Raw genomic sequence first — 26833 nt, forward strand, 5'->3', positions numbered from 1 at the left:
TGTAAAGTGCTATCCTGCTGTTGCTACTCTTCCAACCGTACAAGGAGATTTAAGTTCTTTCTCAAATACTTCAGTAACGCAGGGCTTCATATCAGGTGGATTCACGTGGATTAAATCTAGCTAATTTCTTAAATACAGAAATGATGGACTTCTCATGGTCTAAGTTCTTTTCTAAGGCCTCCTCTGAGCCAGCAGTTATATACTAGTATTCTTGCTGTCAATACTGCAGTGAAAAGGATCTTGTATCATGTATCATCTATACATCTTCCTCATGAGCATCTTAATTAATTGGTGTGGTAAGCTTGGTCTGGCCCGTATTAACCACAGTTGACACAAAAGCACTCTGGTTAGTGTCACCTTTTTGTGGGGAAAAAGGGTGCCAAGAACTATATATATGTAGGATTCAGGATGCTGAGTCCTTTGCACCCTTTTTATATATAGGGGTGTGCAAAGGAGTTACTTCAGTCTGCCTCTGGTCTAATGTGAGCATCGGTGCCACTACAGCAGAGTATGAGGTGGGAGTTGAGCTGGAAGTTGGGATCTCAGCAGCATGTAACCTTTCTTTACGCTGAACCCATATTGGTTTTCTGTATTCCTCACCACTGGGAGGCACTTTATGCCCAGGGTCTCAACTATCACTGTTCTGTAAAAGCAGTCTTTTACACAAAGACGAAACACAAACTTTGTGTTTTGGCCATACAAATGCTTTGTGAAGCTGCATAGAGCAGTACTTGATCAGGTTAATGATCAGGTTAAGAGAAAGCTGTGGTTTTGTTCTATCTCAGGATAAGTGGGGAAGCACATTGCTTCCAGGCTAATTGAGTGGCTGTAATAATTTCCACAATTTCTCTGAAGTTTTGGTCACTAAAATGAGACATTGGGGAAAATTGTGACCCTCTGGATAAAAGGCAGTAGAGGAGAAGTGTGGGCTAAGCTGAGATAACTGAATTTTGATTCCTGGATGCTGACTGTATGTGTATTTTATGAAAGTGCATTTTACTTAATAGATGCCAAAGTTATGATTGCCTAATGGGTATTGTGTACCAAAGGCATTTACAAATTGAGAGGGATGGTCTTGTGCTGCTGATCTTTTTGCAAAAAATAGTTCTTCAGAAGAGAGAGTTGCTGGTGAAATCTGCTGCTGTTAAAATATGCATAATGGTGCCATGGAATGTTAAAATTTTTTGGAGCTGCCCACCAACAAACAGTGGTTAGTTGCTCTGTGAGGTTTTCCAAAGTGTCCTTGTGCTAATTTATATTGCACCAGGAAGAGCATAATAAACTAGTTTTCAGTGTTGTTGCCAGAATATAGATAAATAAAACACTGTTGTTTACTATAGGAACTAGCAGTAACAAAAAGCTGCAGTAATAATACTCCTTTTCCAGTCCAGTTTAAACCTATATAAATCTGAAAGTAACACACAAGCATATTTTTTGTTTCTTCTTGTGACCTGCAGATATTTATGGTCTTGCGGAAGTTTGAAACGACTGTAATGCATGGTAGCGATTGTTGGTTCTAACTTAAAGCAGTGTGTGGTGGCCAGACATCTAAGAAGGAAGCGTGGGAGTGAGAATAGATGGAATGCTTATCCTCCTCCTGGGCTCGCTGCAAAACTCCAGCGGAGGGATCTCCAGAAGAGGCCCTTTCCCACTGGTAGCCAGTTCTTAAATGGGTTTAGGAGAGGTGCAGCCAGGCTCCACCCCTTCTGGCAGCACAGGTGAATTGCCTTCACTTGTGATCCCGTGGCTGACTCATGGCTCGCCTCAGGTGAACAATCAGAGGTTCAGGCCATGACTCAGCAATTCCCATACAGGGAATGGAATGAATAATACTCTGTTTTCATGACTGTTTTGTATTTGGGTCCTGTATATGTCTTCTACCGCTGTCCACTTTCTTTCCTCTGAAGTGTTCCACTTTGGCTTCAAAAATGGCCCATATGTAATGGAGCCAATAAACAGAAATGGAGACTTCTTTTTGGAGTGGAAAAAAAAAGAAACAAAACAAAAAAACAGAAAGAAGAAAAAGATACTGAAAGGGTAAAGGCCATCTTGAGTGAATGGCATCGTTTGTCTGGGCTTCTCACGAGATGAAACTTCAGTTTGCAGCGAAGTAAGAATGGCATGAGGAAATGTAAATGAAATGGGATTTCTTTTCTGAGACAAATAAAAAAAAATAAATAAATAATTAAAAAAAAAGAAAAAAAAAAAAAAAAAAAGCATTGAAAGAACCACTCTATGTAGATGCTTTCCTAAATTAACAATCTCCTTTTGCCCTCTCTCTCTTATGTTTGCATGCAGAAAACTCCTTTAGAATTCCTTCTTGCTCCTTGTGTACCAGCATGGCAGCTTAGCTGGTGCCAGGCACCTCGCAGAAGTAACTTTCTCCTTGCTGCCATTGAAGGGACTTTTTTAACACTCATAGAGCAGTGAAGTGGAACCAAGAGAATGTTTTGTTTGCGTTCTCAGTATTCAATTATTATTTCATCACAACTAAAGCAGCGTTATTCTATCTGCTTTTGATTGAAAACAGTGCTTCAAAGAATATTTTGTACATATACAAAATTATATATATTAAAAATATTATATATATATAAATATATATATATAATCTGCACTAGGAAAAGGATAGTCATTGTAAGGTACAACTGTCCTTCACCCTGTTCTTAGAAAAAGGATGCTCTCTATGTTAAAAATTGGAACACATTCAGTTTGTGATGCGACTTCATGGAACTGGATAATTTTAAGGAGTAATTATACAGGAGAAAAAAAAGTATTTAGCTCCTTACAGCAAGCATTTCAAATTAATCAGGCATTTATAGTTGTAAATACAGTATGATGTTGTGATTGATATTGAATGCTTGCAAGTGTTTTGACAGGTACAAACATGGGAGTAACTGCCATTAGTCATACAGACTATGTAAGAACATTCAAAGTCCGTATCCGTATATTAACTGTAACTTCTGTAAGTATGAGAATACAATTTTAATAGTTTGACCTTTGAAATACTGAGGACAGGCTTTTTGTAGGTGCAGATAACATCAGGAAACTGTTCTGCTGTTGGAAGATACAGGAAGGCATACCTGCTAAAATTGGAAACAACTGGAAAATTGGGATCAAGCCCCTAGAGTAATTAAATAGCAGACCAGTCTTCATTTATCTATATACTTAATTGCAAAGTCAGACTTCAAAGAGCTGTCAGACCTGCTGTATAGATGATATGTGTAATCTATCAGTGATCTCAAGCAGATACTTTTTACCTACTAGCCATTAACTACAGAGTGTAGATATCCTTACCATGAAACGTTATTGCAAGTTCCTAGTGAGATAACAAATAGAAAGTACCTGCTGTACTCAGCAGGAGCAAAGGCTTAATATTCTTAACCTGCTGCAAGCCATGCAAACAGTTCATTAACACAGTTGCTTATGAGGCATGTCGGTATTTTATTCTTTATGAAGCTTTCTACTATCAGCAGCTCTACAGATAGACGTTTATGTAAATAAAATTGTGGGAAAGATCTTTGGTTTACCTTTTCTGAAGTGCTCCCAAGTGCCCAGTTACATTGATGTTAGGTTTGATTTTGTTCTTTCTCTTTGGATGGAGCAACCAAGAGCAGCCATTTATTGGAAATTTAAAAATATATTTTCTCAAACATAAATTATTTTGTGTCATCAGAGTGAATTTAGAATTGACAGAAATGTAAGCAATGATCTGAACTGTGCTGGCTTAAAAAAATAATAATAATTTGTCATATTCTGATGTAGAGTTTGATTAAAACTGCACCTTTGTGCTAGTTTCCATGGAACAAACTTCTTTCATGTTTTTTCTGTAGCTTTAAGATTCATTTGAAATGCCATCTGTTAAATTGCTAAGCTCTGTTCAGTGATTTAGTGAGAAGAAATATCTGTCTAATAGGAATAAAAGTAAATTATTTCTGTTTATGTTTGTAACCTTGAGATGTAAGTGGGAATGTCAGCCCTTCTGGTTTTGGCATTTTGAGCAAGGTAAGTAATTCCTGCAGCATAATCTTATTTATCTCTTGTCAGCTCCAGGTGGCTCCTTGGTCTTTATCTGGGATATTTATTCTTAACAGAATTATTTCCACCTCAGCCGGGCACATCTGCAGTGTCAGCATCTCCTGATTCACACTCTAGTGCTGTAATCCACAATCTATACAGACAACATGAGTGTAGGCATAAGGAGAAATAATAGAAAACCAGGAGAGCGGGTTGACAGAACTAAGCAAGTAAATTAGAAGTGGAGAAAGCGAGTCAGAGAGGAAATGTGAGTAAGGGAATCAATTTCCCCTATGCTTAAATATTAATAGTGGACAGAAATTTGTTTATAGTGAAAATCACTATAATGTCCTATAAAAATAAGGGGAATGAAAATGCAGTAAAGTATCTGCTCTTTTTAGGTCTGTCAAATAAGCTCAAAAATACATATGCTTAGTTCTGAATCATAAGGAATTATCACAAGTTACTCACACCCTTAAGTAATTAGCTGATGGGGAGAAAATGAAATGGGCAGTAGGCACAAATTAGTAGATTTTTCATTTATTTATTTTTTTTAATCAATTTGAAGTATTGTTTGAGCCTTCTGTTATATGCTAATGCTAGATTTTGGTGAAATCATTCTGTATATAATCTAACAGCCAGGTAGTATGCACTGCTATGACCATCTGTCTCAGTCTGAGATTCTTATTCTATTTTCTTTCTGCATAATCACAAGCATTAATCTATCTTAATGAAATTAGTTAAATGTTGAAGGGCAGGGTTAGTTCATTAGTGCAATCCAGTAACAGTTCACACCTAGTTACAGCACTCTGTGCTGCAGCATGTTGTGCAGAGTTCCAGAACTATAGATATGTTATTAATAATCTTTTTGGTCTTAATTTTGACTGGTAAAACTAACATGTGGCCATACTTCAATTAATAAATGGAAAGTATATTTGTGTATCAATGAATAATGTGCAGTTTCTTGGCTGACACGCCTGAAGGCTGTGTTGCCATTCAGCAAGACCTGGATAGGCTGGAGAGCTGGGCAAAAAAAAAAACCGGATGAGGTTTAACAAAAGCAAGTGTAGAGTCTTGCATCTGGGGAGGAATAATTCCATGCACCAGTACAGGTTGGGGGATGACCTGCTGGAGGGGAGCTCTGTGGAGAGGGACCTGGGTGTCCTGGTGGACGACAGGTTGGCCATGAGCCAGCAGTGTGCCCTTGTGGCCAAGAGGGCCAATGGCATCCTGGGGTGCATTAAAAAGAGCGTGGCCTGCAGGTCGAGGGAGGTGATCCTCCCCCTCTACTCTGCCCTGGTAAGACCTCATCTGGAGTACTGCGTCCAGTTCTGGGCTCCCCAGTACAAAAAAGACAGGGATCTCTTGGAAAGAGTCCAGCGGAAGGCCACAAAGATGGTGAAGGGCCTGGAGCATCTCTCCTATGAGGAAAGGCTGAGTGAACTGGGTCTGTTCAGCCTTGAGAAAAGAAGACTGAGAGGGGACCTGATCCAGGTCTATAAATATCTAAGGTGTGGGGGGCAGAATGGCGAGGCCAGACTGTTCTCAGGGTGAATGGAGACAGGACAAGGGGAAACGGCTGGAAACTGCAGCATAGGAAGTTCTGCGCAAATGTGCGCAAGAACTTCTTTACAGTGAGGTGACGGAGCACTGGAACAGGCTGCCCAGGGAGGTGGCGGAGTCTTCTTCTCTGGAGATGTTCAAGACCTGCCTGGATGCCTACCTGTGTGACCTGCTGTAGGGAACCTGCTTTGGCAGGTGGGTTGGACTCAATGATCTCTGGAGGTCCCTTCCAACCCCTACAATTCTGTGATTCTGTGATTCTGTTTGAAACTGGCAATTTCAAATGGAACTGCAGCCGTACCTAACAATGTATTTAACATCTCCGTGTTAGCAATGAATCAAATCAGGAACTTGTTCACACTGATCTCTTGCATACTGTTAGTAGTTTACTTAATGAATTCATTCTGAAAGGAGTTGCTGAAAACTTGTGATAAACTTACATGCACTGATTTTCTGAGTTCTACAATTTTGTTCTTTTTTTTAACTTGGTGAGATTCAGAAGGTTTGGAATCTGACGGATGTGGTGAAAGCTTTTACAATTAGACCTGTGTATTTAGAAGCCTGTATTTATCCTTACCCTTTTGTTTGAATTGGCTTTGCTGGTTATTTGGAGGCCATGTGACCCTGAAAATGTAAAGAATCCACTTGAAGGAGTACCAGCTGTGGTGAGACCATGACTTGCTTAAATTTGTGAATGTGAGGAGTCATGCTGCTTTCATTAGCTGCATTTCTGATCTGGTAGTTGGAACTTTTAGTTTTGTTTCTCTCTCCTTTTTTTTTTTTTTTTTTTTTTTTTTTCTCCAAGTGAATCTCCATAAGGAAAATCTGAGATGAATATGTGATGCTATATTCTACCACGTTACAATTAATTACATATAACTGCAGATTAGTTCTGATTCAGTATGTTCCTAACATGATTACATTTTGCAACTTTGTCTTACCTTTATTGTTTAATTATTTGTGTCAGGAGTTATCCAGTTTACTGATTGCAGTTCAGTCATCTGTCAAAGCAAATAAATGTATACTGCTTTCTTTGGTCACATTATTTTATGGGAAGTGCTGTGTGCACTACACAAAAAGTAGAGAACTAGGCCTGCAATGCTTGTAGCTTTATAGTAGTCCTATCTTAAAGTCTTTCTGGTTGCTTGTGTATTCCATTTTGTTTTTATTCAGTTTTGCCATGAGCAAGTTGAAAACACTGCATCATCTAAACCAGTTGAGAACCAGCTGCTGTGTAGAAACTGATACAAGATCACTCTCCTCAGAACTATGTTATGTAGTTTCCAAAGAACTTCATTTTTCCAGGATGCTCTGGCTCAGCGAGCTCCATAGCAATATTCTATGACACCAAGCTGGGAGGTGGTGTTGATCTGCATGAGGGCAGGGAGGCCCTATAGAGAGATTTAGGCAGGCTGGACCACTGGGCTGAGGTGAATGGGATGAGGTTCAACAAGGCCAAATGCCGGGTCCTGCACTTTGGGCACAACAACCCCATGCAACGTTGTAGCCCATCCAGTGAGCGGCTGGATGATTGTGAAGAAGAAAGGGATTTGGCCTCTTCTCCCAGGCAACAAACAGGACCTGGGGAAATGGCCGCAAGTTGTATCAGGGCAGGTTTAGCTTAGATATGATGAAAAAGTTTTTCTCTCAGAGAGTGGTCAGGCACTGGAATGGCTGCCCAGGGAGGTGGTGGAGTCGCCGCCCCTGGCAGTGTTCAAGAGGCATCTGGATGAGGAGCTGCGAGATGTGGTTTAGTGCTTGTGGTGGCAGTGGTGATGGGAGGATGGTTGGACTAGATGATCTTGCAGGTCCTTTCCAACCTTGTGATTCTATGAGTCTATGCTTAGTTTAAGTGCATTTTGTCTAACTTCAGAAACATTAATGTATGTGAAGGTAACTGTTCTGCTCTACCACACCAAAGCAGCCAGCATGCAGCAAAACTTATTTCCAAAATCAGAAGGTTACTTTGGTACATCATTACTAGTAAAATACTTATGTTCTCCTGTTCTCTGGCAGCCATATGAATCTAGGGGCCACTTGTGTGTCTAATGCTTTACATGCTGCTTCTTGCACTTCAACGTATGTCATTAAACCCATTTGCATCATTTTGTCCAAATACTTGTTCTTAACTGCATCACTGAGTCCTTTAAATTGATTGTTCTAAAAAAGCATCTTAACCTTTCAACTTATTTCTTTGATTATATTTATTTGAAGCTGCTAGTCTGAGCATCTAGAATTATTGACTATTAACTGTTTGACAATAAATGCTTTCCAATGGGACCCATTTCAAGGCTAGTGTGAATGTGAGATACAAGCTTTCTTATTGCTTATACACAGAAATCCCTAATCTCGTCAAGCAGGTTATTTTAGGGAAGCCTGATAGATTAGTTGCATGATGCCTTGCAATTTCATTAATGAAATCCTGTCGGAAGAAGTTGATGGATAACATATTGATATTTTGCACTTATTTTATGGCAGTGTAATGCAGTTGTTCAATAACAGATTGCCCAAACCATTTTCAGTATTGTTGCTGTGAAGTCGTAACTGGTGGAGTTACTGTTACTCAGTTTTTCAGAGAAACTTGGTTGTTGCAGTTCTAAGAGCACAGGAACTGTGTGATTGGCTTTAGCAAACTTGTGTTTTCATTGAGAAATATTCGTTTTGGTACATAACAGCATTTCTGTGAAGAATGTTATGGCAAATACCCGTCTAGATTATATTAACCAGGAGTGAATTAAAATGCCTTCATGCCAAGGTGCATCATTTCCGTGTCTGTATATCTATATATATGCATTTTTATTTTTTAATGGAATTTAATATTTAGAATTGTGAAAGGAAGCAAGTTCAATATATATAGTCAACATCATTAAAGGCTGTCAAAAATAAGTCAGGAAGGGCGCAAGGGGCAATCACTTGGGTAAATATTCAGAAGTGCAACTGCCCATTTTTTGTTATAATTTTGCAAACCCAACTTTAGCCCAGATTTTTATTTAAGTTACAGTGGGGTGCTTCTTTATATTACTAGTTACTCTTAAAAAGTTAAGAAGTAAAGATAAGTAAAATTAGATTTCGGGACACAAGATAATAAACAGCAGATTTCAACCGTGCTTCTTTCTAGAACCTGCACACCTACAAAGGAAGAATTCAAAGCATTGAAAGCAGTGATGCTGTCTACCTCTAGTGTTTGCATTTGCTGTTTGATGAATCTATTTTATTTTACTTATTCTTTTTTTTAATCATAGTTGAGTTTCTTGGCCAGTCTAAACAACTTGATTCTAGGCAGTTCCTCTCCAATCAAAAGTTGAATTCTTCTCAGCATTAAGAAGGAGCTGTGCCAACCCAAAGCAAGACAGTTTTACCTGCGTTCTCAGAAGTGTCTTCACATAGCTGCTTCACACATTTGCCATTATGACCTTGTTTGTACAACCATTCCTGTATAGGAGCTGGAACTGTGGTGTATTGGTGACCTGTTGGGGTGAACGTTTTGCCCTCACCTGCAGGGCCATGTTTCTTGACTGAAATGGCAGTTTGATCTGAAAAATTAATTTGTTATGCTAACGTTGTTTGGTTTTGGTCTGTTATTCCAGCACTGACCTTTAAGGAGTTCTATCACTTTTTTCCCCGAACTTTCATATTTAAAGTTCTTGACCTCCACTGTTCTTTGGTGACAGAGAGGGACATCTACATTGTCGCTCTTGAAAATGGCTCTTTGTGGTAACGTTTGTTAGGCATATACGTGTATTGAATTGATGAATGTATTATGAAAGAGGTTGCATCTCAGGTTGTCCCTTAATCCAGGGAAGTCAGGTCCCTTTGTAATATCTTCACCCAAATTACCATAGAGCTTTTCACACCTCAGAAGAAATTTTGTTGGGTCAAGATCATCTTAAACAGTCTATTTTGTTGTTGTTGTCTTTGAAAGCAAAAGTCTTCAAAGAAAGTGGGCAAAACTGAAAGAGAGAAATGCTTCACTTTCTTCACAGATATATGAAAAGTGTAGGCAACAGTGTTTTCCTTCATCCCATAAGAAAGAAGCTGCCAGTTTTAGTAACCAAAACCACAAATGCTCCTTCCTCTGATGAGACAAAATTAATCCGTATAATTACCCAAAACAAAAAAAATTGAGGAGGACTTTGTTCTTCTTATGAATAGTATTAATGAATCCTTATGTCTCAGGGATCTATCCTCTGCTTATGCTCAGCTCTTATCTCTGTTACAGAGGTACAAGTGCTTGTACGGGTATATGCACTGTAACTGAAAAAACATGTAGATGGTTTCAGCAGAATCAGCTCACTTGAAAATGACTGCTTGTACCAGCAAAATACTCCTACTGCTTCAATACTGGTAGAACAATGGTAGCTTTTATTTTGTGAATGGCAAGTGTAGTGTTAGTTATGATAGTCAATTTCACATGATTTTTTAAAGTCATGACCAGATGAGCTAGTATTAGAACTTGATATGCAAGAAGGCATTACTTAGCTGGAGTAAGGGGAGGTAAATATAGTATCTTAGAGATTCCATGTGAAAACTCATGAGTGGGGGGGGGGGAAAAAAATCCTTGAGAATGACTCAAAGTAGAAGCACAAGCTTTGGGGTCTGAGACTTGTTTTATGCAGGAATACTCCAGGAGAAGCTTGAAGAGATTCAGATATGGCGATGGAAAATAAGACTTCTGGTAATAGCACAGAGTGTTTAGTTTGGCGTGGTGTTAGAAGACACAGTATCTTAACACAGAATCTAGACAGATTCTATTCAGAGTAGAAATAAAATGCAGCCATTTCATTATGAGATTAAGCAACCATCAGAAAATTTGTGTTCATTTTCTGTGTGTATGGTTAAAGTATTAAAATTGAGACTTTCTAAAAGGCTTGCCTAACCTCATGTATAGTCAGACCTAGATTATGTAGATAAGACTGGATTATTGTATTTTATAATTTATGACGTTTAAACCTGTGATTTCACAACTTATTACTATGATCGTCATGTTATTTTTAATTGAAAATGAAATATTCTGGTTAAAACGTTGTATACAAATAATTGAAAAATTGAGATGTGAATGAAATTCACTTTGAATGAACAGCATAAAGATATGGGCAAAAATATGTAAGTTGCATCTTTGAGGAAGCAGTAATCAGAGCCATAAAATCATACTACAAAGCTCAAGGTGAATGGCCATTCCTTCTTTTCCAGCTACAAACCTTAACAGCTATGAGTAGTTTCACTCCATTAAGCAAAGACTGATGAACAAGACCAGAGGCCACACAAAGTCTGAAATTACAAATGTATAAGATTTTCTTTCTTTTAATATCACTTCTTTTTGGTGCTTGCCACATTAGCATTTCATGACTTTAATTCAAGTAAATAGTAGTCACTTACTCTCATGACCGACCTTAAAAATAAATTTCTTTCTACAATCGCAGGCGTCAATTTGTAGATTAATTACCTGCTAAAAATGAAAGCCTTTGTTGTGGCAAAAGTTTCTTTTAGTGAAAGAGCTTTCTGTAATGCTCTTCTTGTTGCTCAGGAGTAGATAGATGAATGACAAACTTTTTCATTACCTTTTCTTTATTGCTGATGCTTTCTGTATCAGTTCAAATTCTTTTGCTTTGCAACCTTGGCCAGAGCTTCAGGACAAAGTATTTTGAATATATTCCGTACTTTTACTTTATATTTTGTATGTATTTTATTCATGATATGTGTAACTATTTGAAATTGTCTCAGAAAAAATAGGATATTAAAGAATTAGTAATAAATGAATGTCTTTATCTTGCAACAGTGAAAATGCTGAGCGTTAGCATTCCAAACCTAGCCTATCAATATATTGTTTTGTATTATGTCCTTTTCTCATCTTTGGGAATTTATTCCAAACTATTTCTGTGGAAAGAAAAATGTTCCCACTAACACAGGGGTTGTTCTACTTTCTAGCCTTTCTTTGTCCTGGGAGGCATGTGAGAATATGGGAAGCTAATATTTGTTTCAAACTGATGATGTTGATGGTATCAAGGTAACAACTTCCTGTCTTGGAAGAATTTAAAACACTATGGATGCCTACAGTCCATTCAGCTTTTAGAGAAATATATCTGTGTAGCCTTATGCTAAAACCAATCTCTTCTGTCTTCATTGTTTTGAAGTAAATCATTTCCTTTTCTATAATGGGGAGATAGAAGTTCAGCCAAAACATAACTGTTTCTGTTTTGCTTGTCTGACAAAACCATTTTGGGTTCCACATTGACTCAAAGAACAATCATCTCTGTTGTGACTAGATGAAATATTGCCACTCGCTACCTAAGTTAATGTCATCCCTGCTAAAAATAATTATGGAATCACTGGCTTCATTGGAAAAAGATTTCTTCCTTATGATTAGCAGATATAAAAAAAAAAAAAAAAAAAAAAAGCTAAATATGTTAGCAATTAAAAAGCTACATGACCAAAAACTCTGAAAAACCCATATAAAAAAATCTAGACAACCCATGGCTACATGCCTGAAGATTAGTGAATATTTATTTTACAGGTAAAAAGCTCTATGTCTTATAAATTTACATCTGAGGTTTCACTTTTGCCTCATGGTAGTCACACAGCATTTTAAGACAAATGGAAGTGCTGATAACCAGATCTTACCTAAGGGACTTACGCAGAGAAGCTTGTAATGATAAGCAGTCTGTTAGGACTGTGTTGGGGGGAGGGGAAGAAAAAGGAAAAAGGGAAAATAAGAAAAGGAATATAAAATGCCCAGGAAACTCAAGTTGGTTAGACTGTTGCTCTTGTGGACTGAAGGCATACTACCAGCATAGTGTCCAGTTCTGGGCTCCCCAGTTCAAAAAAGACAGGGATCTCATAGAAACAGTCCTTTGGAGGGCTGCGAAGGTGATAAAGAGCCTGGAGCACCACCCTTATAAGGAAAGACTGAGTAAACTGAGTCTGTTCAGCCTGGGGGAAAGGAGGCTGAGAGGAGATCTGATTAATGTTTGTAAATATCTAAAGGGAGGTGGGAGGCAAATGGATGAGGCCAAGCTCTTCTTGGTGTGGGTAGTGATAGGACAAGGAACAATGGCCCTGAAACTTGAACATAGGAAGTTCCAGACAAACATGCATAAGAACTTCTTTATGGTAAGGATGATGGGGTGCTGGAACAGATTGCCCAGAGAGGTTGTTGAGTCTCCTTCTATGGAGATATTCATGACCCACATGGATGCCTTCTCGTGTGACCTATTGTAGGAAGCCTGCTTTAGCAGAGGAATGGGACTTAAGAATCTCTTGAGATCCCTTCCAACCTCTCCAAGGCTGCAGTTTTTCCAAACTCTTGACTTCTCTGTCTGGAAAAAGCCATATGGGTTGTGTTATCAAAATACCTGTAGGAAAGCAACAAGGCAGTACAGAACGTGCTGTTGTAGTGTGCTGTACTACTTACGGTATGGATAGGAATCTGTGCCAGAGACAGTCAAGCTTGTAACTGGTGAGAAAGGACACTGGGTGAAACAGTATGTTGGAAAAGAAATGAGAAGAGTATCATACCCACACCCCATTAAGAGCTGAAGCATTTTGTAGAAGAAACCCATTCTGCTCTTCTTGGTTTCTGTCATGTCTGGAAGGTCTGCTTGTAAGAAATTTGAGTCTAAAAAGCTGTTTCGTGACAATTTTGATGAATAACGCTTAAGTCTTGTATTTTTAAGCAGCTGATTTTTTTGCCGTTGCCTTAATCACTCTCTATTTCAGCAGTCCAGCTGGAGTCCAAGGACAGCCCAATAAAGATACTTGCTTATCTCTCCAAATGCATAGCTCTTTCTTAGTCATTCCATTAGTAATTTCTTGTTTAACAAGAAGTCTTTTAGGCTTTTTAGTTCAAAACCCACTAATGCTTATTTTTAATTTTAATTTTTTTTTCCATATGTAGCAACATGATTACTGTAACTCATCTGAAATTTTCAAAATCTGAATGCACAATTTGGAATTTTGTCACTAACACATCTAAGCAAATTGGGACATTTCTGGCAATGAGAAAAAAGATTGATTTTTTTTTCATTTCAAAATTTTCATCTTTCCAAATCTTATCAATTGAAATGTGTTTAAAGTATTGAAATAAGTTGATCATGGAATACACGTTCCTTTTGGAATGTTTGCTACTGTCAGTCTTTCTGTGATGGGCCATCCAATCTGCAAAAGGAAGCAGAGATGTTTTTATCTTTACACTTATAAAACTACTAAATGGAAAGTGTAACCTAGTGACACATACAGGATTACCTGAGTCACTCACGTGGCTATGGGTCATGCCATATTTGAAATTAGAATCTCTGGGTATCTCTAGTCCAGTCTCCCTGTTCAGAGCTAGGCTCGCTAAGATTGTTCAAGGTTGTGCCCAGTGGGGTTTTGAAAATATCTATGATTGGAGGTTCTGTAGCCCTATGAGCACTCTGTTCCCATGTTCATCCACCTTCACAGTGAAATTTTTTTCCTTACGTTTCAGTGGAATTTTCTGTACTTTGATTTATTCCCATTGTCTCTTATGCAGAAATAGGATGTCGTTGAAGAGTCTGGCTCTACACTCTTCCCATCTTACTGATAAGATCCAAAGGGTTACCCTTTCTTACAGAGGCTAAACCTTTCTAATATAATCCCAGCTCTCTCATTCTCTTTTGCTATGTTCCAGTTCCTTAGCTGTCTTTCTGGCCATTTGCTGGACTTGCTCTGGTATGTCCACGTCTCTCTAGTCTGGGGAGGCCAGCAATTTACCCAGCACTCCAGATGATTCTCACTAACGCAGGGGGAAGGATCGTTTCCAGCAACATGCTGGTAGTGCTTTCCCTGATACAGTTTAGAAGGCTGGTTCCACAGAGTACGTTGCTGGTTTCATGTTGAACTCGGTGTCTGCCAGGACCCCAGGTCCTTTCTCCCAACATTCACTCTAGCTGATCTGTCAGAGTTATGCAAGCAACATCTAACAGGTAGTAGATATCAATATAACTGTGTTGTTAATAATAAGTGGGACTACACTGCAAGCTGTCCCTGCCAAGAGCAGGAATTTGGATGAGGTGATCTCCAGAGGTTCCTACCAACCTAAATTATTATATATTTTCACAACAAATACAGAAATAAGAAAATATCTGAAGTTCAGTCTTTTGCACTGTTGTTTATCTCTTTGGTTGTTTTTTTTTTTTTTTTTTTTTTTTTTAAATCACCTATAGAGCAGCTAAATTCCAGTCTGTGTAAGAGTAAAATGTCATCAGCTTTAAGTTCTGGCAGCTGACCACTCTCTGGTATAATAGGAAATGTGAAAACTGATTGTGAAACAGTGGAACTGGATTCCTGCAAGAGGCAGATCTATTGCCAGCCCTTGGATGTAACCTTAGAGGAAATTAAAGGGATGATTCAGTGTAATGCAAAGTGTACCTGTACAATCAGTAAATCCGAAGGGACAGGGTCACAGTGCATTCTTTTTTTCTCTTATCTGGCAGAAGATTTTATTTTCAATTGCAGTAAAGAAATGGAAGTTCAGTCCATAAATGTGGCAGACTACTGATAGAACAACCTTCAAAAGGAGATGAGAAAAGGTTCTTTAAATGTTATAAGAGATAAATATTTATTAGTTTTTGTTTGTTTGTTTGTTTTTAGCTGAACTTCTGCATTGTCCTGCTAATGAGATTTCTCATTAGGTTACTTCAATTGTCATGAATATAATTATCAAGTTATTAGAAGAAGACTGTATTGTGAAGTGGACAGTATGCAATAGAGTTAGCTGATTTGAGGATCAAATGTGCAATTTCTGGCAATTTGTCTCCTGTGTTTCACAGTGATAGTTTTGTTTAAATACTGAGTAACATAAAGACAAAAGAATATAACAGTAAGTACAACTTAGAGCAACTTCATAACAGGTCCAGTGTTGAACTCCTTTGGCTGATATGATCTGTATGGTCAGTATAGTTCAGATGATGGTGTAGTAGTTTCAATACAAGTGTTTGCTTTGTCAGACAAGTGGAATAGGCTGTTGTCTTCCCTTCATTTTCCATGTAGAATCCTCTGCTATAATTATATGCCAGCTCTTGTCAGCTAACTGGCTGTAGACCCAGTTGTTCTTTATGCACCGATTTTGAGTAATACAGTAAAGAAGCAATGTCCTTAATTTGTTAATTTGTATATTGCTTGAAGTCTAGTTCTTTTCCATCTGCTCTGCAATCTGCTGCTGTTATTATGTTATGAGACAAGTCAACCAAATCCTCAGACCAACTTCTGAGTTATTACATTTTTTGCTCCCATTGCTTCTCAGAAGTATCTGTGAACATGGCAGATTGTTGGAATTATTAAGAAATAAGTTTCTGTGTCTCAGTCTGATATTATGGATTGCAGTGATATACAGCAGTCATCTTCAACAGTTATGAAACCAGTCATACATAACAGAAAGATATTTCCTGTTCTTTTGCACCTGTAAGCAACTTTAAGGAATAGCTTTTTATCACGTGAGAGGTTCCTATTCATTTTGATTTAGGTACAAAATACTGTGCATACAGATTGTAGAACTTGGGCAATATTTTAGAACAAAATATTTACAAAGAAAATGCTTCAGAAAGTTGTTATTTAGAGCACATTTTTGGCTGGATCAAATGGCAATATCTGTCTTCCATATGAATAAAGTCACTTTTTCAGTCTGAATTACTTTTTTCCTACGTGGTTCTTTGAAAAGCCTAGTAAGGCTGACATGCTAATACCATTTTTGGTCTTCATAAGACCCTGCATATTTATCTTTGCCATAGCATAATAGTGTTCCAAGATGGCATATTCTTTCCATTTCTTGAATGCATTATTTCAATTCCTTGAACAAATTGTAGTTTTACTCTCCTTTATTTACACAAAGCATTGGTAAGCAGCTAGATGCACTAAAATAACATTGTAGAAAGCACGGAGTTATTCATTTTTTTTTTAAATGAAGATTCTAGTTGAGTGCTTTTCAGGGAACAATGAATCTCTCTCTTTTATCACACAGTGAAACTTTCTCTGCAATGCTGAGATTCTGGATATTAACTCTTCACATGAGAAGTTGCACAATGCAGCTGAATCTAAACACTTTTCTAAAAAGTGTTCTTTTGAGGACTGGGACACTGCCAGTTCCATTCTTCCATTTCGCGAATAGTCCTTTTCAAATATTTTGTATCTGAAGTGTGTTTTTGAGTTTCTACATATGCACATCTTGTCATCTTCCATCAAATTTGTCAATCCAGTTTCATATTTCACCTACACTTCTTCCTTCTTTTTTTTTTTTTTTTAAACATTTTACTTCCCCTGTTGCGTTTCATTTTCTTTGGTTTTGGCTGATTGATTGTCACTCTGTGGTCATTGTCAAATTCAGTGTTTAGTAACTTGGTGAACCAAGGGATCCCAGCACCCATGGTGCAGGTGTAAGAGCCATTCGTGTCCGTGAAATAATCAACTGAGCAGAGACAAACATCTGTTCCTAGTAAGATTTTCCAAGAACCTCTGTTCCACTTTTTAGGCCTTGCTTATATAGAAAACGTAAATTCTGTCTCCTAGAGGACCTGTGTTTTCAGTTTACTTCACCATTATCATATATATACATATTAAAAAATTACCCACATTCTGCATACTATGCCTATGTGTATGGTGAACTTTCATATCGTTTATACTAACATAAAAGTTTTACATTAATCTCATTTAACAACTGCTGAACTATGTAATGACGTGAAGAAAAAAATGAAATGCTGTCTTCCTTCTCCAAACTGTTTGAGATGATGTATAGTTGCATATACTTTATTTTATTGAACTCAAGTGAAAGGACAGGGAGAAAAAAATCTTGGCTGTTTTAAAAGAATGTCTGCTCCAAACTCTTGTCTGCTTTAGCACTGTGCTATATGGGTGAGATCTTCCCATAATGAAAAGAGACCTTCTGAACTATAAGTCCAGAGCAGTCAATTGTAAAGAGCACCTTCTCCCTAGTGCCCTTTAAAACTTCATTTGGATACACGAGTAAGCCTTGTTTTTGATAAATAGGTTTAAGTAAATAAGGTTAAATAAATGTTACTTAAAATAAACTATCTTTAAATAATTTATGAAAATAAGGCCTTGAGCAATCTGATCTAAGTTATTCCTTTAGTGGGAGGAGCTGAACAAGATCGTCCTTTGATTTTCATTCTAGCCTATATTTTTCTATGATTTAAGTGCCTTATAAATTATTACTAATTACTTATTTGATGTATCTTCCAAAATGCTAATAGCTGCTTGAGAAATCTTCACCTCCTTTCCAAAATTTTATTCAGTCCAATCTCTCTTGTTCTAATTCAGTCAACAACCCACAAGTTCCACTGCAGCTATTACATGCCATTCCTTTTTTAAAGCATTTCTGCAATGTCCATGCCATCCATCCTTTCAGTCATGGATTTTATCACCTCCTGGTCTTCATCCTGACTTATTAATTTTAAAATATTACTTGTCTTTGTAGAGAAAAATTCGAAGAAATACTTAAAGATGTTATGTTGGTTGAATTGCTAGTTCTACAGCCTTTACGCTTCTGAAGTATTATTCATGGTTGCAATGATCATGATACATGATGCTAGAGTTGTTCAGATAATTTAAGATAATCATTACAGGTCCTACACAGGCTGTTTTCAATGCAGACTTAAAACTTTTATTGTCTGGTTCATCTGTTAACATGAGAAGTTTCTTGTGCAAAAAGAATTATTAAAAGGAAAATAGAAAACTGATAAATATTTTGCTGCAGATATAGGTAAGCCTCGATTTACCCTGACTTTTACTGAAGGTCAAGTGTTTTCCTATCTGTAATCTCTGAATTCTCTGAAGCTATATCAGGCCTTATTTTGTGTTGTAGTTTGAGGTAGAAATACATTTTGCTGAAAGAAGAATCTCTCATAAGAAATGCTATTCCAAAGTAGTGTGGACATAAAATGTTTTTTTTTTCAGTATCACAAGAATTTTGGAAAATCAAAATGATTTTCTGTCCTGAACCAGCAAAATATATTAAAATCTTGAAAGTGTTTATGATATGTAAGTTTAGAAAGAAAGCTGAAATGTTCACAGAAAAAAATAAAACAAACAAACCTGAATCTAAACAGCTTTAATCTTGATGTTTGGTTTGAATTTTTTTTTTTTAATTTTAGAACTAGACAGTTTTGCATTTTGAAAACAACCTGTTATTTTGAGATTTCTCAAATATGTTTTCCTGGTGTATTAGAAGTGTCATTTGAAGGAAAATATGACCTGCCATTTTATAATAACATTAAAGTTCTTCTGACCATTTTTTTTTCTCATAACTTTGACAAAAGGGACATGTGCTGGTAGCAGTGGCACTACAAGCACACAAGCCAAATCAAATATCCTTAGATCTTATAGAAAATGTAATGTGACTGGGATTTGAAATTGCTGTTTAAAGTCTACGTGTCAGAGAAATAGCCTTCCAGCCTATGTCTGTGCTGCTTCAGATACTCTGATGTCTCTGCAGCAAAACTCTGGAAACAAAAATGTCAAAATGAAAACGTACTGTACTGATGTGTTGCAGAGAAAAAAAAAAGAAAAAAAAAAGAGTATTTGTAGCCTATTTAGCAGCAGTTACATTCCTTCACCACACGTTTATGTAAGTTTGGTTCAAATTGTAGGGTGAGCCATATGTCACATCTCCACTGCTTTACAAATGGGTATCTGTATGTAGGTTGCATTCAACTGTACTTCAAATTCTCAAACTGAAACTCCATCCAAGGAGGAAGTTTTTCACACAGAGGGTGGTGACACACTGGAACAGGTTGCCCAAGGAAGTTGTAGATCCCCATCCCTGGAGGCATTCAAGGCCAGGCTGGATGTGGCTCTGGGCAGCCTGGTCTGGTGGTTGGTGACCTGCACATAGCAGGGGGGTTGAAACTAGATGATCTTTGAGGTCCTTTTCAACCCAGGCCATTTTATGATTCTGTGATCCAAGAGGTTGCTTTTAAAAGCAAACACTGACCCAGCTTTTACTGTAGTGAAGCACCTTGTCTCATCCTAGTCATGGATGTAGAGATTCCTGCAGTGCCTTTTAGCATTCAGAGAAACCCTAAGAGTCCCCTAGTCCATGCTGAAGAGACAGTCCTTTGACCCCTTGTCATTTAGTTGCATGATGTTAGTGCAGCTTCCTGAAAATAAAGTTTTCACTGCAATTCACTGAAGTATTAAATGTTATCAAACTACTTTGTGAGTATAGTTATGTCAGAGTCAAAAAGTTGCATGTAATAAATCTTGTTTGTACTTTGGCAGTCTTTTTTTTTTTTTTCTTTTTCTTTTTATTAAGTGAATCTTTTTATTTTTCTTCTTGCAATTGCCAGTTCTGAAAACTTTGCTGTACATCTCCCCTTCCCCCTTTCTAGCTCTACTAAAATGTTGACTCTGGGAACAGGTATGTGTAAGCCATATCCCATCTGAGGAGTTCAGGCAGTGCAGTGTGATTCAAAGACTTACAGATATCTTGTTTAGTATATTAAAAAAAAAAAAAAAAGGAACTTTTCTTTTTCCCTTTAAATACTATGTTTTACTGCATCTCATTCTATATTACTAATTTAACTTAAAATTCTCAAACACATTACCTGTTGTATTCCTTATTTTATGTTAAAGACATTTTCAAATTTTAGTAACTGTTCTTTTTTTAAATGCCACTTGCTAAACAATACTCTCCATTGTGAGATGAACTAGTGATACTCAATACACAGGAATAATGAAAATTTGAAAAAGACATGGATATAATATATTTGAACAGTCAAAAAATTCGTCAAACTCTTCTGTTAAGCATCTTTTATGCTTTTACTCAGACTGTCTCATCTGTAGGGACTACTTGTAGTGGAGCCTCTAAGTGTAGTAGAGAATACTGCATTGAAGCAGTTAAAATAGATGGGGAACACTTCTCATCTAGAAGACAAGAAATCTGGACTTAATTCCCAACTCAGCCCCTAATTCTCTTTTGAGTCACTTAAGGGTTTGACCTAAAGAAGAACTATAGGTGTAGCAAATTCTGCCTTTTCACATCCCTAGGAGTATGTGCGAACACTCACAAAGATTACCTTTAGCTGAAGGGTAGGCTGTGTTCTTGCCATAGTGGAGGTCCTCAATGCTTTTTGGTTTTTAAGTCTTTAGGATTTTCCCAGTAGAGGTGCAGACTCTTTCTTTCTCTGGTGGAGAAAGGTTTCCCCTGCTATTATAAGGAACATCTTTCAAATCCTTTGGAAGCAGGGTGTTTGACCTCATGGATGCTGTAAGTGAAAACCTTCTAGATTAAATTCCTGCTCTGAATTGCTGTCAAATCCATTGATTATGGAGACAGCCTGAGAAAACTACTATAATCATCTGACCTGTAAAGAGAAGTCCATACTCTTCTGGGCTTCAAGTTTGTTGGCAAAGAGCATGTAACACCTCATACCATGAGCGAGCAACTCCAATCTGCAGTAAAGGAGCTCTATAAAGGCTGTAACATTTTAAATTCAATCTCAACTTACATTAAGCATTTTAATTACATTGTAGTTTTTATCTTATCCAGAATCCTGTCCTAATCTGTGGAATCCATTTCATTTCTCTAAAAATGGAGAAAACTGAGCTGCTTCTTATTTATGAAAGTTAGGAAAGGATACATCACTCTTGAGTCCAACAGCTGGAGCACAGGATGTATAGCTTCTGTTGCCTGTATGTAAAGAAATGTAAAGAAATTGAAATACGTATTTGTTATGCTCCTGAAAGAACATCACATGTGCAGAACCACTCTCCTACTAGAAGCTTGTCTTCATCTTTTCTTACTATGTCTGACAGTGAGATGTACTCCTGTGATGTGGGGAGGGATTGAACTAGTGTGCCCTGGAACAGTGACTGGCTCTCATATGCTCCCTACCGTTTAATTTAGATACGTGCTCTCCTACATTTACAGACAGAAGTGTGATTGCTGCTTTTTTTCAGTGGGCCTTGCCTATTAAGGCAGGTTTGCAAAACACTTCACAGACGGAGCTCTGCAGGCAACCCAAGTAGAGGAATAACTACTTTATGGATATCAATCAATACAGGATGTGAGCAGGAAGCCAAATTGCTTATTCCTGTAGAGAGAAACTCCTCTACATGCCCAGCAGCAGAGCTTTAAATGGCTTGGGAACCTTAAAACCTAAGTTTGCAGAGAAAGTAAGGCATCCCCCCTGGGCCTATAGGCTGATGAGCAGAGGTTTTCGGAATCACAGTTCTGTTGCCTGATTTAAAATAATAATAAAATAATAATAATAATAATTTGTAAACAAGTTACCAACAAGCAGTATTCAGCATCAGTTCATTAGTCTCAGGTATCTTGCACTGGGCCATGAATCTGTCTCAAGGGAGCTCTGCAGTGGCCACGCTGTTATTGAATGCTGGTTTTGTTGTGTTAGGAGATTACCCTGCTGAGCCTCATGCAGCTGTTAACTCTCTGACGCTCTGTCAAGCAAGGTAACTGGTTCAGTGCACTCAGAAGGGCTAGTGACCATGTGGTTGTCTGTACTATGGGCAAGTAGCTACGCTTTAAAGCCATTTTCCTTATGGCATGTTGGCCTATAAAACGTAGGTCTAGTCTGTGCATCTTTCTTGCGACTCCAGCTTCTAGCAACAGAGGAATATCTTTTCAGCTGAGCTACATTATTCTCATTTGCCATTCTGTTATTTTAGAGGGCCAAATATGGATCAGGAGCTGTATCTTCAGTCTTTTGTGTATGTTTTCAATTATTCTGTTACTCTTTAGCTCTGTGAAATCAAGAATAACGGCAGCTTGTGGAGATATGTCAAAGCACATGCATCTTTGCAAACTGTGAACTTCTGTGCTGTCCCTTGTTGGCCATTGTCAAGGCACTTCACTTTGTCGGATGCACCAAGATGAATTCAATAGATAATCAGCTATTTAGTGGGACTGCCAGATAAGAAAGCTGCCTTTAGAAAATCATGTATTAGACTGCTGAACATGTACAGACTTACTATGGCTCGAGATAAAAGACATCTATGCCCATTCCCTGCTTGGAAGCATCTCAAGCTACCACACTATGCACGCAGTTATTGTAACTGTACAGAACGTGCCATGTGCTATATGCCAGCCCTGTGCCCCAGGTGCTGTGTAAAAAGCTGACTGCACAAAGGTCCCTAAAATGGCATTCAATCCCTGCACCTAGGCAACCCTAACCTCCCATCAGTGTCAGTGCTCTCATTGCAGTCCATGGGGATATAGGGTTCAGTTCAGAAGTGTCTGGGTTGTCAGCTGTGTCACAGGATTTACAGGCTGTATAGATCCCTTTGGATTATCAACTGGAGAATGGAGTATAGAGTATGTCACAGTTCTTGGAATGATTTAGTCACCTAGGTTTAACAAAAGCTTTTGGTATATGAACATACTGTTTTAACATGCTAACTATCCTGCAGTAACAAGGTAAGCATATCCTTCACCTAGGACATCTACAGTAGGTTACTGATAAATCATGCTCTAATCTCCATTTACTTTTCTGATTAGGACTCCACTGGGTGTATGGATCCCTGGTTTACACTGATGTGTCTAAATTCAAGCTAAATCCCACGCTTAGAATCCTGTTTCAGTGTAACAATGTTGTTAGCATCACAGTGGCTTGTACATCAGTAATTACTAGTAGGTTTGTTCCAAGTATTAGTTGAAAAATTGTCCTTTATATACAATATTCATAAATATGGGCTTCTAAACATTCAATTATTTACAGATATCCTCTCTGCTTCTGAGGAGCTTTTTACTTTGTTATGAACTTTAACCGCAGTGTTTTTCCTGTTAGTGTTTTCTTAGGTTGTGCTGCTCATGCAATATGAATGTGCCTTGCTACAGAATTTAAGTATGGCAAAGCAAACAGAAGCTTTTTTACCTTAACATTGTCACCTTAACATGAGCCAGCAGTGCGCTCTGGCAGCTCGAAAGGCAAATGGGATCCTGGGCTCCATCAGGAGAGGGGTGGTCAGCAGGGACAGGGAGGTGATTGTCCCTCTCTACTCGGCTCTTGTGAGGCCCCATCTGGAGTACTGTGTCCAGGTGTGGAGCCCTCAGTACAAGAAAGACATTGAGATTTTGGAAAGGGTCCAGAGGAGGGCGACTAAGATGATCAGGGGGCTGGAGCACCTCCCCTATGAGGACAGGCTGAGGGAGTTGGGCTTGTTCAGCCTGGAGAAGAGAAGGCTGCGGGGTGACCTCATTGCAGCCTATCAATACCTGAAGGGAACCTACACCCACGAGGGGAGTAAACTCTTCAAAAGGGCTGACAACAGCAGGACTAGGGGAAATGGATCCAAGTTGAAGGAGGGAAGATTTAGGTTGGATGTTAGGGGGAAGTTCTATACAAGGAGAGTGGTTAGGCCCTGGAACGGGCTGCCCAGGGAGGTTGTGGATGCCCCGTCCTTGGATGTGTTTAAGGCCAGGTTGGACGGGGTCCTGGGCAACCTGATCTGAATGTGTGTGTTTGGTGGCCCTGCTAGGCAGGGGGGTTGGAACTACATGATCCTTGAGGTCCCTTCCAACCCGGGTGATTCTGTGATTCTGTGATTTTTGACAAACTATATAAAATTCAGGCTGACCATGGAAAGCTAGCTGAAACCCAATCACCCAATGGCCATTAACCATCCTACAAGGTGCAGACAAGGGTCTTAGCTGTGAAATGACAGTAACCAGCTACAGAAAACTGCTTTAACTACAAGCTAAAGCCGGAAAACTGTGCAGATTTTTCCACAATAGATATAGTACTATTACTTCTGTTGCAGGTGAAAATATGTAACCTGGTGACATCATCAGGCACACATGACCTTTTAAAAATGTCAGCTACTCTCATTTGTATTTGAATTAAAACTTGAAAATTAAAACTAAACGCTTCTTTCATTTTTATCCACCAAAAAAACATTTATTTTTTTTTTTTGAAAAGTGAACTTTGTATTTTGAAGCTAAAATAATTCTGTAGAGAATGGGATGTTATGCTAATAGTTCATAAAATAGAAGTGTATTTTGTTACTATTTCTAACAAGCTAATGATGGTCCTAAAAATATTTGCCGTATTCCATAAAAGGTTGTAATTTTATTTTAATCAGTAAATGCACTTGAATCATGCACGGATTATGCTGTTACGAGTTTCTTTAAAATAATGTTATTTTGCTCTAACTGAAGCTCGCTGAATTTGCAGACTTAGCATAGGCATTGATTAGTTATAGAATATGGTGCACAATTTATACTAAGCATTTTGGATGCTTCCATGTTTCAGATGTTCAAGTTTCATATTTCAGAAATGGCTGTGAGGATGATCTGATGCTTCCAAAGCCTTTCAATGCATTTGATTATTGTCTACCACTTACCTGATGTTATTCTAAGGCTTGAGTTACTACATTCTTGAAAACAAGTGACTACATGGAAAATTTCCATTTCCATTAAAAAAAATTGTTTATGTCCAGTGTGGTATTACTTCCACTTGTTAATACCTATACATGGTGATTATTTGCCTCTCAGCCTTTTTAGATAAGCAATCGTGCATACATCAGCCTGCCACTGCTCCTCACAATGAGCAGTGGGGCTGTAGGAGTTAGCTAGGTGGCTGTTTTTCAGGAGTGCTGTGTAAATGTTCGGCTGGTTTCTGTACACCTGTAGTCATGTATAATGCATATTTCAATGCATATGAGTAATGGGAATAAAAAAAGGTGAGAACCATGGGGTTTTTTTGCATGTGTTTTACACGAAAAGGTTGCTTTGGGGGGCCAGTGCTTACAACTGATGTTCATACTGTATGTTTTTTGTTAATGAGATATGTCCTTAAGCAATGCATACTTAATTATTGTTCACCTTTACAAAATATTACAAAGCTGTCATACTGAAAATGCAGGGAAAAAGGGAATTTTAAATGTTTTACAGTTATGCTCTCCCCATCTCTCTGCAACTGGAAGATGTATTCTTGTGTGTTCTTACGGTCTTCTCTAGGAATTTGTTATTTCCCTCTCTTGGAGAAAGGATGTTGGAGCAGAGAAACTTTAGACTGACCCAGTATAGCTGATCTTGTGTTCCGGAATCCTTATTTGCAATGCAGCACATTTACAGCATGAATGATCCTATTAACCACATGAAAAATAATTAAAAATAGCTTGGAAAAACTGCCTCTATTTTTCCCTCACTCCAGAGAAAATGTAAGCCAGAGTTTATATGCTATTCATCTCATTAAAAAAGTGAGATTTTTTTTTTAGTAACATGTTATCTGAAAGGTCATCAAATGTATTTAATCAAAAGAGACATTAGAGTATGCCATTTTATATGAAACCATTCATTGACATCAGTATTTCTACTCTGCAACTTAACAACTCGTATCTAAGTAGCAGGACAGTGCTGTGCATTAATTTGTGTGATCAAGACCCAGTATCTCAATCAAAAATCTAGATTTTAATATGACTGCCCCAACAAGTGGGATCAAGCTTGCACTGGTCCAGTTGCTCAGATATGGTCCACTAGATCCTAAATTACGTTCTTGGGTATATAGTAACGATAAGGTTTGAATAATACAACGATTGTAGAAGCTGCTGCATGCAACTGGGTTGTTGTGCACAGCATTATATAGGCAGTGTTTCCAGGCATCTTGAAAACAGTTTCATTATTCAGTGTTTTAGTTCCTGAGGGCAGTCATGTCTTCCTAAACACTATAAAAGCATTTGAGCAAAGAATATGACCATATTCAAAACTGCGCGTTCTCCCAAAGAGCTTTTACTCCTCCAGGTAACTTTACCCTCTTGCTATAATGAACTTGGGTGTTGAGGTCAATTTATTGTGCAAGGTTTTTATTTAAACAGAATAGAAATACTTCTTTTGGATTTAAATAAAATATATCTATGGAAAGACATTGTATACGTCAAAAAGTCACTGCTTTTCACTGAAATTCTCTAATGCTTCCACTACTGTGTTAAAAAAATATGATTGTATAGCTGGTGGAGTTGAAAGTCAGGTGACTCAATTATCTCTTTGAAGAGACATTAAAGATTTTCATTTTTCTTCAACAAGATTTTGCAAAGTTACCAACACTGAGAATGTTGCAATGCCATTTGTACAGGAGAAGAGGTAAAAAGTGTAAAATTGTTTTTATTTCCAGAAGCCTTGCATAATCCTAAAGCCTTTACCTGTCACTATTTTAACACCTTCAGAAGAGATGTGGGCTGTAAAAACACATTTCCATTTCTAATTGAAATTGACCCATCCTCGTTCAGTACTGTGTCAAGGTTCAGATCTAGCAGAAAAAGTGATTATGCAGGA

At 37.9% G+C, this 26833-nt stretch overlaps 1 protein-coding gene across 2 annotated transcripts in view; it reads left to right on the forward strand.

Annotated features, from left to right (window-relative positions):
* The window catches only part of TMEM117 (transmembrane protein 117), a 192833-nt gene that overhangs the window by 54702 nt on the left and 111298 nt on the right, over nt 1–26833 (forward strand). The gene's annotated exons all lie outside the window — the stretch shown is intronic.

The sequence above is a fragment of the Centrocercus urophasianus genome, unplaced genomic scaffold (genome assembly GCF_019232065.1).
Source record: "Centrocercus urophasianus isolate 14NV4802_14NV808 unplaced genomic scaffold, USGS_Curo_1.0 seq_15, whole genome shotgun sequence".
Classification (NCBI taxonomy): domain Eukaryota; kingdom Metazoa; phylum Chordata; class Aves; order Galliformes; family Phasianidae; genus Centrocercus; species Centrocercus urophasianus.